Here is a 14,158-nt window from a genome sequence, read left to right as displayed (position 1 = left end):
ACCACTCTGGAGGGTTTGAGGTTCTGCAGCACCAGATGTCACATTCCTGCTTATCTGTGCAGGTTATCTCCTAACGAGGGGACAGCTCAGCATGTTGTAACATCACATCCCACCATGACTTAAGACAAGGGTCTGCCGCCTGGGGCTCCACAGACACATGAAAAACCTGATTGAATCCCTAAAAGAGGAATAATTAAGATTTGTCATTTCTACTCAGATTTCTAATATGTCACAAGCAAAAAAAAGTTGAATTTACTGACAGAAATTCTGTAGAAATGTTCTTTAAATTTCATTTATTTATAGTTAGTCAAATAAAATTTTAAAATTGTGAAGAAATGCAGTTTAAAATAACTGAAAATGCCTCACATCTTAGAGAATGACAATAAAACCTCAGTTTATCCAAAGTTTTTTTTTTTAAATAAATAGATTCTACTAAAACATTGTTTATAACTGAGAGTAAAAAGGGAAAATATGATGGTGGCACACCAAAATCCTAATGATAAGAAACATCATGTTTGACCTTTTCTGACACAAAGTGGGTTTTATTTTGAAAGGAACTATTTTGCGCTGCTTTCAAAAGTAAAAAAAGTTACAGCTGTTATATATACAAACACAGACACTGCTGTAATTTCATTATTGTAATATTTAAGTTAAATTTATACATTTAATTGACAAAAAATGTAAATATTGGGATTTTTTTAAAAATAAAGTGATATTTTGTGGCTCTCGTTGGGTTCTGATCTGTAAGAAACTGGAACATTTTGCTTTTTCTTAAGACAAAAATCGTTTGTGTGACCTTTCCTTGGTGAATCAGCTGATTTTAGCTCAGAGAAGAAAGATCCAGAAGGTCAGCTGACCCGACGCAGCAGTCCCAATCTCCTCGAAACTGTGAATTTGCGAAAAGAAAACTTCCGGGATGAAAACATGAGGGAACGCAGTTTACCTGGAGGGGACATTTTAAGAGTCTCAGTTACATTCTTGACTTTTTTATCACTTCTTAATTGATTTTGAGATTAAACTGACCAACTTCAAAGTATGTTCTGGTCTTTTTTCCAACCAGATTGTTGATAATATTCATGACAAGTCAGATTTATCAGCTTTAACCGCAACTCCCTTTTATGACCCCCTGAAAACAGCAGGGGGGTGGTGGTGGTGGTGGTGGTGGTGGGGGGTCCCTTCAGCAAATTGGAGGTGCCGTCTGCAGGATTCATTACATCTGGTCAAACTGTTCAAGTGAAGGACAAAAAAAAATAAAAGCACAGTGTGTAATAAAGAAAAAAAGGTGCCACCCCTAATCATTTATCATTTATTACCTGGCAAGAAGAGGTCTGACGTCATGACGCCAAAATGTCCGGGGACCACGCAGGCCTTTTCACGTGCTGTTTTTTAGTTTTAAAAAGACAGGAAAAGAAAGAAAAATATCCCAAATTACTCTTCCTCCCACTTTGCGGAGCCTATGGTGCTCTGGTTACACAAGCTGCATCCCTCTAAGACAGCGGCTGCAACCTTTAACACTTAAGGAGCCGTTTGGGTCGATTTCTAACCGACCACAACCCCGTAAGAGCCACGCGTCCTTAAGAAAAATTAGATTTTGTATTCATGTTATTGTCATTTTATAAATAAACTATTATAATTTGGCATAAATAAAACAAACTTTAAGAGAAAACAATATTTTTTGCCAAATATGAAACAGTTTATAACTTTTGACAGAGGTTTAAAAGACTTCCTTTCAAAATAAAAGACTTCCTGTGTAGCATAAAATTATCTCGATGGAGCAAATCTAGTGGTAGGTAATGTCATGTCAGCAAGAATATTTATATATATATATATATATATATATATATATATATATATATATATAATGTTTGTGGTGCTTTTTAGCCAGAAATTCATAAATCTAACTTTCTTAAATTAAAACAGAGCTAATTAACTGTATTTTTTGAACCACGAGTCACAATTAAAACACTGGAATTCGTCAACATGTTTATTTCTCGATTATCAAACCACTATGGCTACTGTTTTTTGGAGGCTGGTGATAAATTATTTTACTTTTTTTTAACTTTACTTTACAGTGACTTCTTTAAGCCAAAAGCTCAGTATTTTTCTTTAACCTGAGAGCCACAATGGAGGGGTAGAGGAGCCTGACTCTGGAGCCGCAGGTTGCAGACCCCTCCTCAGGAGTTACAAATCATACAAGGTCTGCAGCAAATGTTCCTCATCTAGTTACACTAAGAGTCAAACGCCTGTTAAGCAGAAACACAGTTTGCAGGGGAAGCAGCAGTTCTTCAGTCTAGCCCCCCCACATCCACTTTCAGGGTTCAGTTAAGCTGCTTCCTGTTCTTGTGGTTTCTCATTCTCAGACAGTTCAGCTGAAAACAACGTACACAACATTGTATCAGAAAAGCACTCTTATGTTTGAGCAAGATAAATCTCATTAAATGTGAATATGGTTCTGTTACATTGACGGGTGGTGGTCTGGCTTCTGCACAGATTATTTGGGTTAGATTGCTGCTGGACCAGCCGAGTTTGACAGGCGGCTCCCCCCCTGATGGCTGGTGGTTCTGGAGGCTTCCGCTGAGTCGCAGACAGTATCCCTGTCTTTTGACCCTCGTGCGGTAAAGTGGAGATCCCTAATGAACCGACGAAAACGGAGGGATTCTTCTGACCTCTCCGGGTTTCCCCGCCCCCCCAGGAAATCTGTAAGTAAAATGGTTATATTAATATTAGTGCTGTGAACATTAACACACGTGATTAATCAAAAAGTTAAAATTTATTAACGCAAATTAATCGAAGAAACAGTCATTAAAACATTTTGCTGTGTATTATCCCGTTTACATGATGGTCACTTACAAAAAAAATAAATATTCAATCAGTTTTTAGTACTTTATTCTTGGTATTTTTGTTGTTCAGATCACTTTTCAACTAAAACCAGACCATTTGATACGTGGTCTGGTGGCATACTGTACAAATACATTTTACCTGGAAAAACATTGTGATTAATTGTGATTAATCCCAACACAGAAGTGCGATTAATCCAATTTTTTCCTGCAATTGATTGACAGAATTAATTAAGAATGATGTTCTAAATGTAGAGTTTCGTGTGTGATTTCATCTTGTGTTTATTCACAGATAACAAGTGGTCAGCAAATACTGAGACAAAAAAATTATATTGATATCGCGATTATTTTTTTTCTATGTTTGCGATTAATTTGTTAATTTCTTTTAATCGATTCCCAGCCCTAATAAAAATAAATGTTCTAAATGTACAAATTTGTGTACTCTTGTATATAAATGTACTCTTGTGAGATTTCATAGAATGATTATTTGTAGATAAATACTGTAACAAATTTTTTTTAATTAATCGCGATTAACTTTTTCCAGAGTTGCCATTAATTATTATTGTTTTTTTTTTGCTTTTGTTTTGTTTTATCAATTCTCGGCCCTATTATTTATTTGCTTTGTTTGTTACAGTATTTGCCAGTATTATCTGAAAGCAATCACACACAAACATTTATTTTTTATTCCTTCGGAACCTTGGGTCATATACTCAGTTTTTGTCTACTTTTGAATTTACTTCAGTATTTTCAATTTGAAAGATTATCTGATTGTTTATTTGGTATCATTTTAATCAGCACAACCTCTCCTATGTGACACTACCTATATTTTTTCATTTTTTCATGTTGTATTCACACACTAGACATAAAATTACGCAAAAACAGAAAATTCTCTGGAAAAATTTGATTTTTCTCCTAAGAGCTCTAATAAATGATAATAAACTAACAAATAAATCCCATATTATCTCTTTATTTTATTGAAATCTAGATCACCAAATGTAGAAAAAAGTTAATAGAGTTTTAAAATAAGTTTTATTACACTGATCTCACAGCTCTATGGCAGGATGCCTGACCGCGATTAATAAAGATTAACTAATTAATTATGTTTTATTAATCGCGCGAGTTAACGCGTCAACATTCAGAACACATGTGTAATTGTCTTTTTATTTCTTCCCCTCAGATCCAAGCCGGTTTTCCTTGTATTGTTATCCTTTGTATTATCCTAATATAAAGGTATTTTAATATAAACCTTATATAAATTTTATATAAACTTTATATTAAATTGCTACATCATCACAATGGAATGTGTAGGTCAAAGGTTACCTGTCAAAATGAGTTTGATGGAAGTTACTTCTTTGGCTCTTTCTATATATAAAAATATGGACATATATTGACATTATTGATGTTCCGTCAAAATTAAATTTTATATTGTCTTCAGTTTCTTCTGACTGATCTCAAATGCTCTCATTCTTATTGAAGTATTTGAAGCCTTGGTCAGTTTTTCCAGCACAGAGCTGTGGCTTGTACCACCTCAAAACGTTGGTTTCTGTAACCAGGTTTCAAGTTTATTAGAACTTGAGTTACTCAAAAAGCCTGATTATTTACTTTGGCACGAGTTCAACAAAGGTCAAAAGTTAAGAGAATGGTATTTATGACGTCATTCAGTTTAATCTTGGTGTCATCCCGGGATCTACTGAAGAACCCGCATGATAAGGGCCTCAAACAGTCTTCCTTTGTTTTTATCAGTTCACCCCAGAGGCTCCTCCAGCTGCTCCACATGAGCTCTCACAGCTTCAGTAAAGGGAAAAGACAAAAAGGGGCCAACCACCAGAAGGTTCTAAACCAGAGAACAACTGTTTATCTCAAAAGAACCTCTTGGCTTCATTGTAGGGGTGTCAAACTCAATCGCACAAGGGGCCAAAAAACACTCCTTACGTAGTGGGCCAAACAGGATAAACATTTATTGAACATTAAAACAAAATTTTAAAACTTGAAAACCGTAACTTTTAAACATAATTATGAACCAGATATATAGCATTGCCTGCGATAATGCTAGTGTTGTCAGGATTCTGTGATGTGGTTTTTGTCATGTTCTGTTTTCCTTGTCAGTCTCACCATGTTCAGGTCAAATCACCCACAGCTGTCTTCGTTTAGTTAATTGTCCTCAGCCTATTTAAGTAAGTGTCTGGTCTTCCTTTCTGCATTGTCATGTCATCTGTTCTGTTATGTCACGTCACTGGTTTGTTTTCTCCTGGTTTTGTCATGTTTTGAGTTTTTTAAGTAAATCTTTGAGTTTCTGCCACAAGTCTTGTCTTCTGTGTTTGGATCCTTAACCACCATTCATGACAAGTGTGAATGCTGTAAACTGAATTTGGCTGCTGAAGATGGTTGTGCTGAAAGCGCTGAAGCTGAGAGCCAGCTAAAACATCAGCTAAATGCCAAATTAGCCTAAAAAACTAAAGAGAAAATGTAGATTAGCCAAAAGAGCTAGCACGTAGCTGAAAAAAAAGCTATACTTCAAAGTAGCCTAAAAAACAAACAAAATAGCCTAAATTAGCCAAACGGCTTGCATTTTCATATTAGCCTAACTCAAACAGTCAATTTTTTTTTCAGGAAAGCCTGAAACGCTGAAGGTACTTGCTAATGATGCTGAAGCTGATAGACAGCTAAAATATTACCTAAATGACAAATTGGCCTAAAAAATACGTAAGTTAGCCAAAAAAGCTAGCATGTAGTTGAGAAAACAGCTAAATTTAGAAAGTACCACGAAAAAAAAACAAATAGTAAAAAAGCCAGAATCACCCAAACCAGCTTGCGTGTAGCTGAAATATTAGCTAAACTCCAAAACAGCCTAAAAAATGTTAGTAAATGCCAAAATAGTCCAAAAAGGTATCAGAATGACAAATTTTAAAACTGTAACTTTTTAACATAAATAATAAAAACTCAGGAATTCCAGAAAAAAAATCAACTTCAACCTTGCATAACTTTTAATATTTTATACTCAAAAACATTTAGTCAAATTCAAACAAATTAGAAATAAGCTCATAACATTTGGCCATTATTACCCATAAAATAAAATTATTTGGATATAAATACCTGGAGGGCCGGATATGTGTCACCCAAAACACCTGTGCCAATCAGTGAAAGCTGATTGGCTGTGGTGACGGAAGGTCAACAACAGGTGGTTTTGATGTACAGCACCTGGTTGGACTGCAGTCATGTTACGGTTCCGGACCAATAAACAGAACTGCGTCATTTGTTCAAAAGGATGAATCTGCTGAGAAGTTTGAAGTCTGGACAGCTCTGACATTGCTCGCTATTTTTTCTAGAGGCCTCTGATCACATGCAGGATGGCGCCAGAAAAAATCTCTATCTAGTCGGAAGCAGAAATTTCGCAACTTTAGGAAACCCTTTCAAAAAAGGATATTTTAAAAACTTTTCAAAACTTTCTGCTTTTAAGCTTATAAATGTGATTAAACTGTAAAAACTAAAAAGCAGCTTTTTCTCTGTGAATCAGCAGATCATGTAAGCAGTTATATGTCAAAAGGGTAAAAAGGTCAAAAGCTTAAAACGGGGGTTTTGGTCCAGGACTTTCGCCGAAGGATTTTGGGCGCAAACTATGTTTTTTTGTGTTGTTGGGAAAAAAGTTGCTCCATTTCGGCCTGTGGTTCCTAATGGAACATGCAAAGCTATAACCCAAAAGTGGACTCCAGAATGAATGATGTTTTTGACTATTTAGTCCAAGGAATGAGCTAATGTTCCAGACTTTGAGTTGGAAGAGGCACTAGGTCGCCGTGACATTTCTCAGTTCCAGTGTCCAGAAAAGTGTCTAAGATAAATGGTTTAACAAGGGTTTCCAGGAAAGATAAGACAGAAACAGATGTGGTGTTGGATCGCCTGGTGTTGACGAAGGTTCCTCTGGTACGACTGCCAAAGAACGAGGCGGTGTGTGCGCTGTGCTTCACGTACGCTCGGGTTTAAAGACTGGAGAAAACAGAGAATCGAGGGCTTGTTCAACAAAATCTGAATGGTTACGCTGGAAGATTTTTCTGACTTTATTCATGAATAAACAGACCCTTCTGAGTCTGATTTTTCATTTTACTTCGACTCATTTTTCTTCAACATATTGGCGTCCCTGGGTGGGCCGTGTAGGTGTCCGTGGTGGATCTCCAAATCGCAAACACTGCAGCACTAAAGATATAAGGTAGGATAATTTTCTCTTAAATTAGTGATTTGGGGAGACAGCACGGAGGTCTGGCAGCCCCGAACTTGGACTAATAGTAAGTGAATAATGAATTTTGCTCTCTCTGAGTGAAGGGAGTGTTGATACAGGCAGGTTGTGTGGAGGCGCGGTTAGATTGTAACCAGATGTGCAAAGAGGTTGGTGCTGACAACTGTGAGTGAGTGTGTGACTAAGCTTAGAGCGGCCACGATAATAATAAATCAGATACAAGAAGGTGAAGTGAGCGTTAAAGCCACTGATTCTTGCTGGAGCTCCATAAAAGTTAAAATAATAAAACTATAAATTTGTTCTTAAGAACCAAGTAAGTAGAGGCACAGATGAGGATTGTGCAGATAGAAATTATTCTTGGGTGCACCCGTAGGTTTACATGTGTTATTTCCATTGTTGCCGCTTTCTTTTACATTATAAAGTGATGTTATAATCCTGTGCAAATGCTGTGCAAATCTGTGTGCATAATTTGATAAATTGTGTAGTATAGGTGCTGTGGGTGTTCCATCTGAATCTCCATTGTAGTTGTGCTCTGCTGCAGGTCTAACCATATTAATGTAGAGCGTTTGACTGAATCAAATATCGATTACGTATGGTCGCCTCCTGTCACGCCCCTTGTATGTGTATGGCTGATGCGATTGTAGGCGTAGACGAAAAAAGTTTTATCTGGTGATAGGGGTGTGGCAATAGTTGATGTGCAGCATTTTGGGTTGTGCTTGAAAGGTTGCCAAGAGCCCCACCGGAGCACTCTCCAACTGTGCGAGCAGGCAGAAAAGGAGAAGGACTAAAGGCTTTCACACTGCAGCTGCAAGTCCGCTTGGGAGTCCCTATTAAGTTGAAGGAGTAGTTATATAAGTTAATTGCTAAAAAATAATTAAAATAATCAAATTTTGTGTTTGGTGTCTTCCAGTCACTTTAGCTTAACAGCATTTAAACCCTTATACTCAAATTAAATTGCCAACTCTGATAAATCATATAGAGACCATAAAAGAACTGCTCATTCCAATTCAGGAGTTCAGTTTTAACTCAGGTGAATTATTCTGAATTAAGGGTGACATCCCTACAATAAAAGTAGCATAAATTAGATTAACCTGAACTGATGAACCATTCAGGCGAATAAAAAGAACTCTAAATGCGAACAGAATAACAAATACATTTAACAGTCAACTTAAACAATCAAGATAAGGAAAATGGCATTACAAATGAAGGCAACCATGACCCCAATCACTATTTTGGGTGTTAAGTACCCCCAGTGGGTCAATGAAATCCCAAAAAAAAATCAAACAAATGGCACAAGCGAACTCAAAAGCTTGACTCACCATGGCCTCAAGATGGTACATTTGATGTTGACGTTTGCAACAATAATGGAAACTCGAATTAAAGATTACAAACCAAAGGATCACAGTAAAAAACTGAACCAAAAGAGACAGACCGAATTACAAATACTCCATTTGTTTAAAACCGAAGGTCAGAACTATAGAGACAAAATCAGAGGAAACTACCTGAGCTGAAAAATCTCAAAATAACGAGCAACAATGAGAAAGACCAAGACTTCAATACGTCTGCAGGAATATACCCATCTCTAGATGGAACATTAAGCATCAGTGGGAATTTTGAATATGACAAAGCAAACACCCAGAAGGGAACAAGCTTTAACCTAAATGTGGAAGCTTCTCCTCAAAAAGCAGTAGGAGGGTCCGTGGACGCCTGTTCACCAAGGACAGGAGCTGAAAATGCCCATTCTCTACCAGTAGAGCGAGGTCCATGCGACATGTGGAGGAAATAAACCGGGAACAACTACATCCTCAGCATTGCAGCACAGGGCGTAAGGCAGAAAAGGCCAGGCAAAGTCAAATACTGAATTGTTATGCTGAACGAACTGCACAGAGAGAGGGAGCACAGAGTGAGTCGTACTGGATAGACATGGCCGACCAATCTAGACTGAACCAACCCAGAAAAAAGGAAAAAAAACATTATAGAAGAATACGAAGAACAAATGGACAAGCTGTACAACATATATTGTGGTAAGGAGCTTCAAAATTTATCAGTAAATGCAGAAGCTCACTCTAAAGCATAAGGAAAGGAAGAGAAGAGCCATATGATCTCAGATACAGACCTAACATACACCCACCTGATAGGTATACTGATCCAGGTCAATTTCCGATCTTAATAAAAGGCACACAGGCACACTACATACCATGGCAGACTGCGGATTTGACTGGGCTGGTTGTCCGGCTCCCTGACTTGCATGATGGTGCAGCTAAATGGATTCGATTTGCCAGAATAGGCAAATACTAGATTGGATGCTGGCAGAAAAGGGTGGAGTTTGTCACATGTTTGTAAAGTATTGTTGTTCCTACATCCCCCATAATACACCTGTAGAAGGAACGTTCACGACAGTGATGGAGAAACTCAGTGGACTGCAGACTAAACTAGCTGAAAATGCATGTCAGAATAAAGTATGGAGTTGGCTGGGTTCTTGTGGAAGGAGGTGCTGGTAAAGGCAGCTGTGGGGGCAGTCATGGTCCTTATTAGCCTGGTCCTGCTGGTCTGCTGCTGTGTACCGATCACAAAGAGCCTATGCCTCAAGCTCCAGGACACGAGGGTCCAAAAGATGACGGTGAACAGGATGGCTGAGTTCCAGACGGTCCAGATGCACATCGAGAGCCTGTGTCCTGAGTATACCAATGGAGGAAATCACTGGAGTGACGTGAGTGTGTGACCCCAACGTGGGAGTTGTAACAGAAGCTGAAAGACCTCTGGAGCTGTTGGAAGTATATTTCAAGAATTTCCTGTGGCTGGAACAGCGGAGTGCGGTGGAATTATTTTTTATTTTTCTTCTTTGGAGAACAGCTGGTTTCCGCAGCTGTAGGAGCGCACGTGTCATTGCCCTATAAGCAAGGAGGGTAAGGAAAGAGGAAAAGGTCCGGAACTGCAGAGCTGTCAAAGGAGCTGCCATGTGACTTGGTCATTCTTTGTGGCACTGATGTGGTTGCAGGTTCAGAAGAATGCGGGACTGCGAATATTGTTTGGAAGACTTTCGGGACCAAAACAAAGTTTGTGAAAAAAAAAAAAAAAAAAATACATATAATGGAGTGTGATATTATATGTGTTTTGATGAATTGTCCTTATAACTGTTTTACAGGACTGTGTATTACTTTGTCTGAAACAAGGTGATGCATTTGGGGTCATATGTACCCTGCAGGGTTGCTACTGGACAGAGTAGCAATATAGTTTTTCCCGTTACCGATCAACAATTTGAGTAGGTCTGTTTGCCGGCGGGTTTTTCGATATTGCACATATGATTCACAAAGGTATGCCTGAGTTTGATCACTGCAAACTGACGGAAACTTGCTTCTGTGAGATGTTTAATCGGTGTGACCAACATACAGAGTAAGAAGTGCCAACTAATGTGTTCAGTAATGCAGAGTGGAGCTAATGCTATATTCATAATTGCATCATATACTAGACTTATAGTTACTGCAGTATTATCTTCATATCTTGAAGTACCTAGAGGGTTATGAATATACATTATTTTACTCAGTATATTTTATTATATGTTGCATCCAATTTTACTGTGCATTTACCACCATATGTTACACTTTGGGATTCCGTATAAATGCACAGGAATTCAAGTTTACTGTGTATTCCAGCACATCAGTGTATACATGTATTCTTTCTATATATCGCATTAGACAACTGCTTGGGAGCAGAGCTTACAGATATCTTCATCATGTATTGTACAAGGTTTACACTCTTTTGTACCTATAGTCATTTTGTATTATTCACAGACTTACAGTTTACTCATTCCGGTATGAGTACAGAAGGTTTCTATGTGGTGTTCTTGGCAATCTGTTGGAAATATTAATTAACAAAATTATGTTTATGTGTGGGTCTTGAAGCCAGCGTGGCCTCACCTTGCTCAAAATGTTCCACTCAGATCTCATGGAGGGTTTTTAGAATGTCTTATCTGATGTCTGGTGATACAACTTGTTGTTACTCCTTCCCCTGGGGCTGTCTTCCAGTCTTCGGAAAACTTTCAGAGATGTCACTCCTTCCCCTGGGGCTGTCTTTCAGGCTTTGGAAAAGTTTCAGTTATGACCTCTGACACAGGACCCCTGGAGGATAAGACCATGCCTGTATTTCGAGTTCCTGTACTGTCTATAAAAAGTGCTTGTCTCCATGTGTGGGGCGGAGCTCCTACGAGGTAACTCTGAGAAGTTGTCTGGTCGGATCTCTCTCTTTTTGCAAAAAGATAATAAAAGTAACTGTGTTCAATAAGGCCTGGTTCTTGGATTTTTTAAGAACATTTATAGAAATCTTTTTAGGGAAAAAGTCATTCCCAACACAATCCTACAGGAGGGGGTTCTTGTCCTAAAACAGTAACATTTTTGCCGTGCAGTTCTGATGCCAACTTGTGACGGTAGAGTTCTCGTTGGTTGAAGGTCACTTTGCGACCTTGAGGGAGGGACTATGTTGGGAAAAGAGTTGCTCCATTTCGGCCTGGCATTTTTCCTCAACAGTGTCCGGCTCTGGCAGGAAGAGGGACTTTCGGCATATTTTTTCTCTGTGGCCAGATCCTCTTGATTTTTGTTGCACCGCTAACGTTAGCTTGGGGGTGCTAGCTAGCGGAGAGTGTGGAAACAGATGGGAAAGGAGGCGGGGTTACTCTGCACCAACAGTCCCGCCCACAACTAAGAGGTGATTTTTTTAATGAACTCCTGCCGCTCTGCAGAAACTATGTCCTTGAAAACGACACAGGTTTTTGGATTTTGGCTAAAGACCGCTGGAAAGAATTTGGGAGACAGATCAGAAGATGATCGGAGTGGGACTTTAAAGACTTCATCCTCGGCTTGAAGGAGGATCTGAGTCACTTCTGGAATTGTCCTTGTGCATGTAACATGTCACAGTGACAATAAAGCCTTTGCTAAATTCTAAGGTGTTGAGGACCTAGGTCGAAATGGATGCTTTTATTTGGGTTTTGGAGACTCTTAGATAGACATAAGGTTGCACTGAAGGTCGTACTTTCTGTTGTTATCTTTTTGACCAAGAAGTTTTCCACGTTCTTCACCTAAACATCCTTTCTTTCTCAGTTTGATCTTTAAAGTTTGTGGCCTTCGGCCGTAGCACTGACTCTGATCCTCTGGAGAAAGTCCTGCTGGGTTGATAAAACCTCATGTGCAAGTTTTGTTTAGTTTCTTACTGAGATTAAATTCAGTTTCCTGTGAGTCAATAATCAGATTGAAGTGGTTTATTAACCTGAACAATGCTGAGATCAAAGCTCTGAAAGCGTTTGCAGCAGCAGAAGCTCTGCCTGCATAGACACCAGCTTATACCAGGGCCTCTTATCAGTCGATGCACAAAGAACAAAGATCTCATGGCCTTGTTAGTGCAAGGCCATGAGATCATTGTCTGTAACGGTCCCACAATCTTTCTAGCAGCTGTGGCAATATAACCCTCCCTTCCATCATTCCCACCGCTGGAAAACATTATGAACTGATTATCTTTAAATGATTTTTTTTGGGTTAAAAGATGCATTCCAAGAAGAAAATCTCTGTCTATTTAAATACTCCACTCTCACCAATGTACTCTTTGAAGCACAAAACTAGTTCTTGGTGGTTTGTGTGGACAACAGTGTGGTTTAACACTTGTTTTTAATGTCATGAACCGACTTGATTGAAGATTCTGAACAGGTGGTTACAAATGAAAGAGCGGCAGCACCTGGAGGGGCTTTGATTGAAGAAAAGTCCCTCAAAGCAATTTAAGTTCCTCCACAGCTGCAGTTGTTAGATCTTCCAGCAGGGGGCGTGGCGAGCTCGCCTGCATCTGGTCCGCTGCAGCTAAGGGGGCGGGGCCTCGTGAGGGGACTCTCCGCGTGGGCTGAACTCCAGATTCAGAAGAGCAGTTTTCCTGACGAAAGGAGTAACGGTACATCTCCCACAGGATCGGAGGAGACTGGGAGCCCATGCGGGCCGAACTGAGCCTGGATGGAGTAGAACCGGCGGGATTTGAATCGCGGGAATTGGAGTTCATCAGCAGCAGCGCGTGAGTTTGTCGACCGTTTCCGCTGCAAAACTCTGTTACAAAGTTGGCGTTCGAACTTTTTATCTGGATTAAAGTTCAGGGTGAGTGATTGAGTCCGATTACAAATCAGAAACGTGGTTTGAAGGCGTCTGCGGAAACAAAGATAATCGGTTTTTAATCAAACGTCGATAAATCTCCGTAAATCACGGAGTTCCTTTCACCGAGTATTATCATATCCGACTGAATTCTTTAGAACTACGAGGCTGACATCACCAGAGTTTCTCCTGCAAAACACAGGCGTGCATTAGTGAAAGGGATTGCACATTTCAGAGTAAAAGCTTGCTGGGTTTTTCCAAAATAAGAGTCCAGTTCACTTGAGAGAAAAAATTCCTGAGAGTGTTTGTCATAAAATTATATCTTATTCGGGGGGTTGTGGAAAAAAACTGAAGTATTTAACCCAAACGGTCCAGAAGAACCGGACTCGAACTTCAACTCGGTTCGTCTGTCTGCGCTCTCCGGTCCACACTCGAGCTGAACTCGGTTCCTTCAAATTCGCTTTGATGAGGAAAAGAAGAAAAAAAAACATATTTTGTTCTGCAAGTTTTTACACGCACGCGGGCGTGGGAGAGCATGACATAAACAAAGACGAGCCAGCTAACGTGAACGCGCGCGCGAGATAGATGGTATGTGTCCTCATTCTAAAGGAATTCGAAAGTTCCGGAAGTCTCAATGCAGACAAGCGCAGATCCTCCATCCCGCATGTTCTCCAGGATTCCCCGCACGTGCTCTGCGGATCACCTGGATCAGGTGTGTTCAGCCAAACAAGCTGAGATTTATTAGTGAATCGGTTATTATCAAAACAATGTGTTTTGGTTTCACAAAAACAACGAAGAAGTGATGGGTTTATATCGATAATAATTTCCAGGTTTGGTTTACAAGAGCCTAGATCAATTTGATTCATTTTTTAATCCTTTCAATTCAAATTTGAGTTTAAACAGTTTACACATTTATAAACATTTGTTTAGAAATAATTTAATAATCTACTATATGTTTTGAATAGGGCTGCCAC

General features: G+C 39.2%; 1 long non-coding RNA gene across 1 annotated transcript; it reads right to left on the bottom strand.

The window, feature by feature from the left end:
- Positions 1–1,971: 1,971 nt before the first annotated feature.
- LOC112152107 lies at positions 1,972–2,694 on the bottom strand. The gene is made up of 2 exons (XR_002920233.2): positions 2,460–2,694; positions 1,972–2,369 (listed from the first exon to the last, which is right to left on the bottom strand). It is a non-coding gene; the product is annotated as an uncharacterized LOC112152107 (long non-coding RNA).
- Positions 2,695–14,158: the final 11,464 nt, after the last annotated feature.

The sequence above is a fragment of the Oryzias melastigma genome, linkage group LG6, assembly GCF_002922805.2.
Source record: "Oryzias melastigma strain HK-1 linkage group LG6, ASM292280v2, whole genome shotgun sequence".
In the NCBI taxonomy this organism is placed as follows: Eukaryota; Metazoa; Chordata; class Actinopteri; order Beloniformes; family Adrianichthyidae; genus Oryzias; species Oryzias melastigma.
The sequence above is the reverse complement of the archived record's forward strand: the minus strand, read 5'-3'. Positions and strand labels throughout refer to the sequence as shown.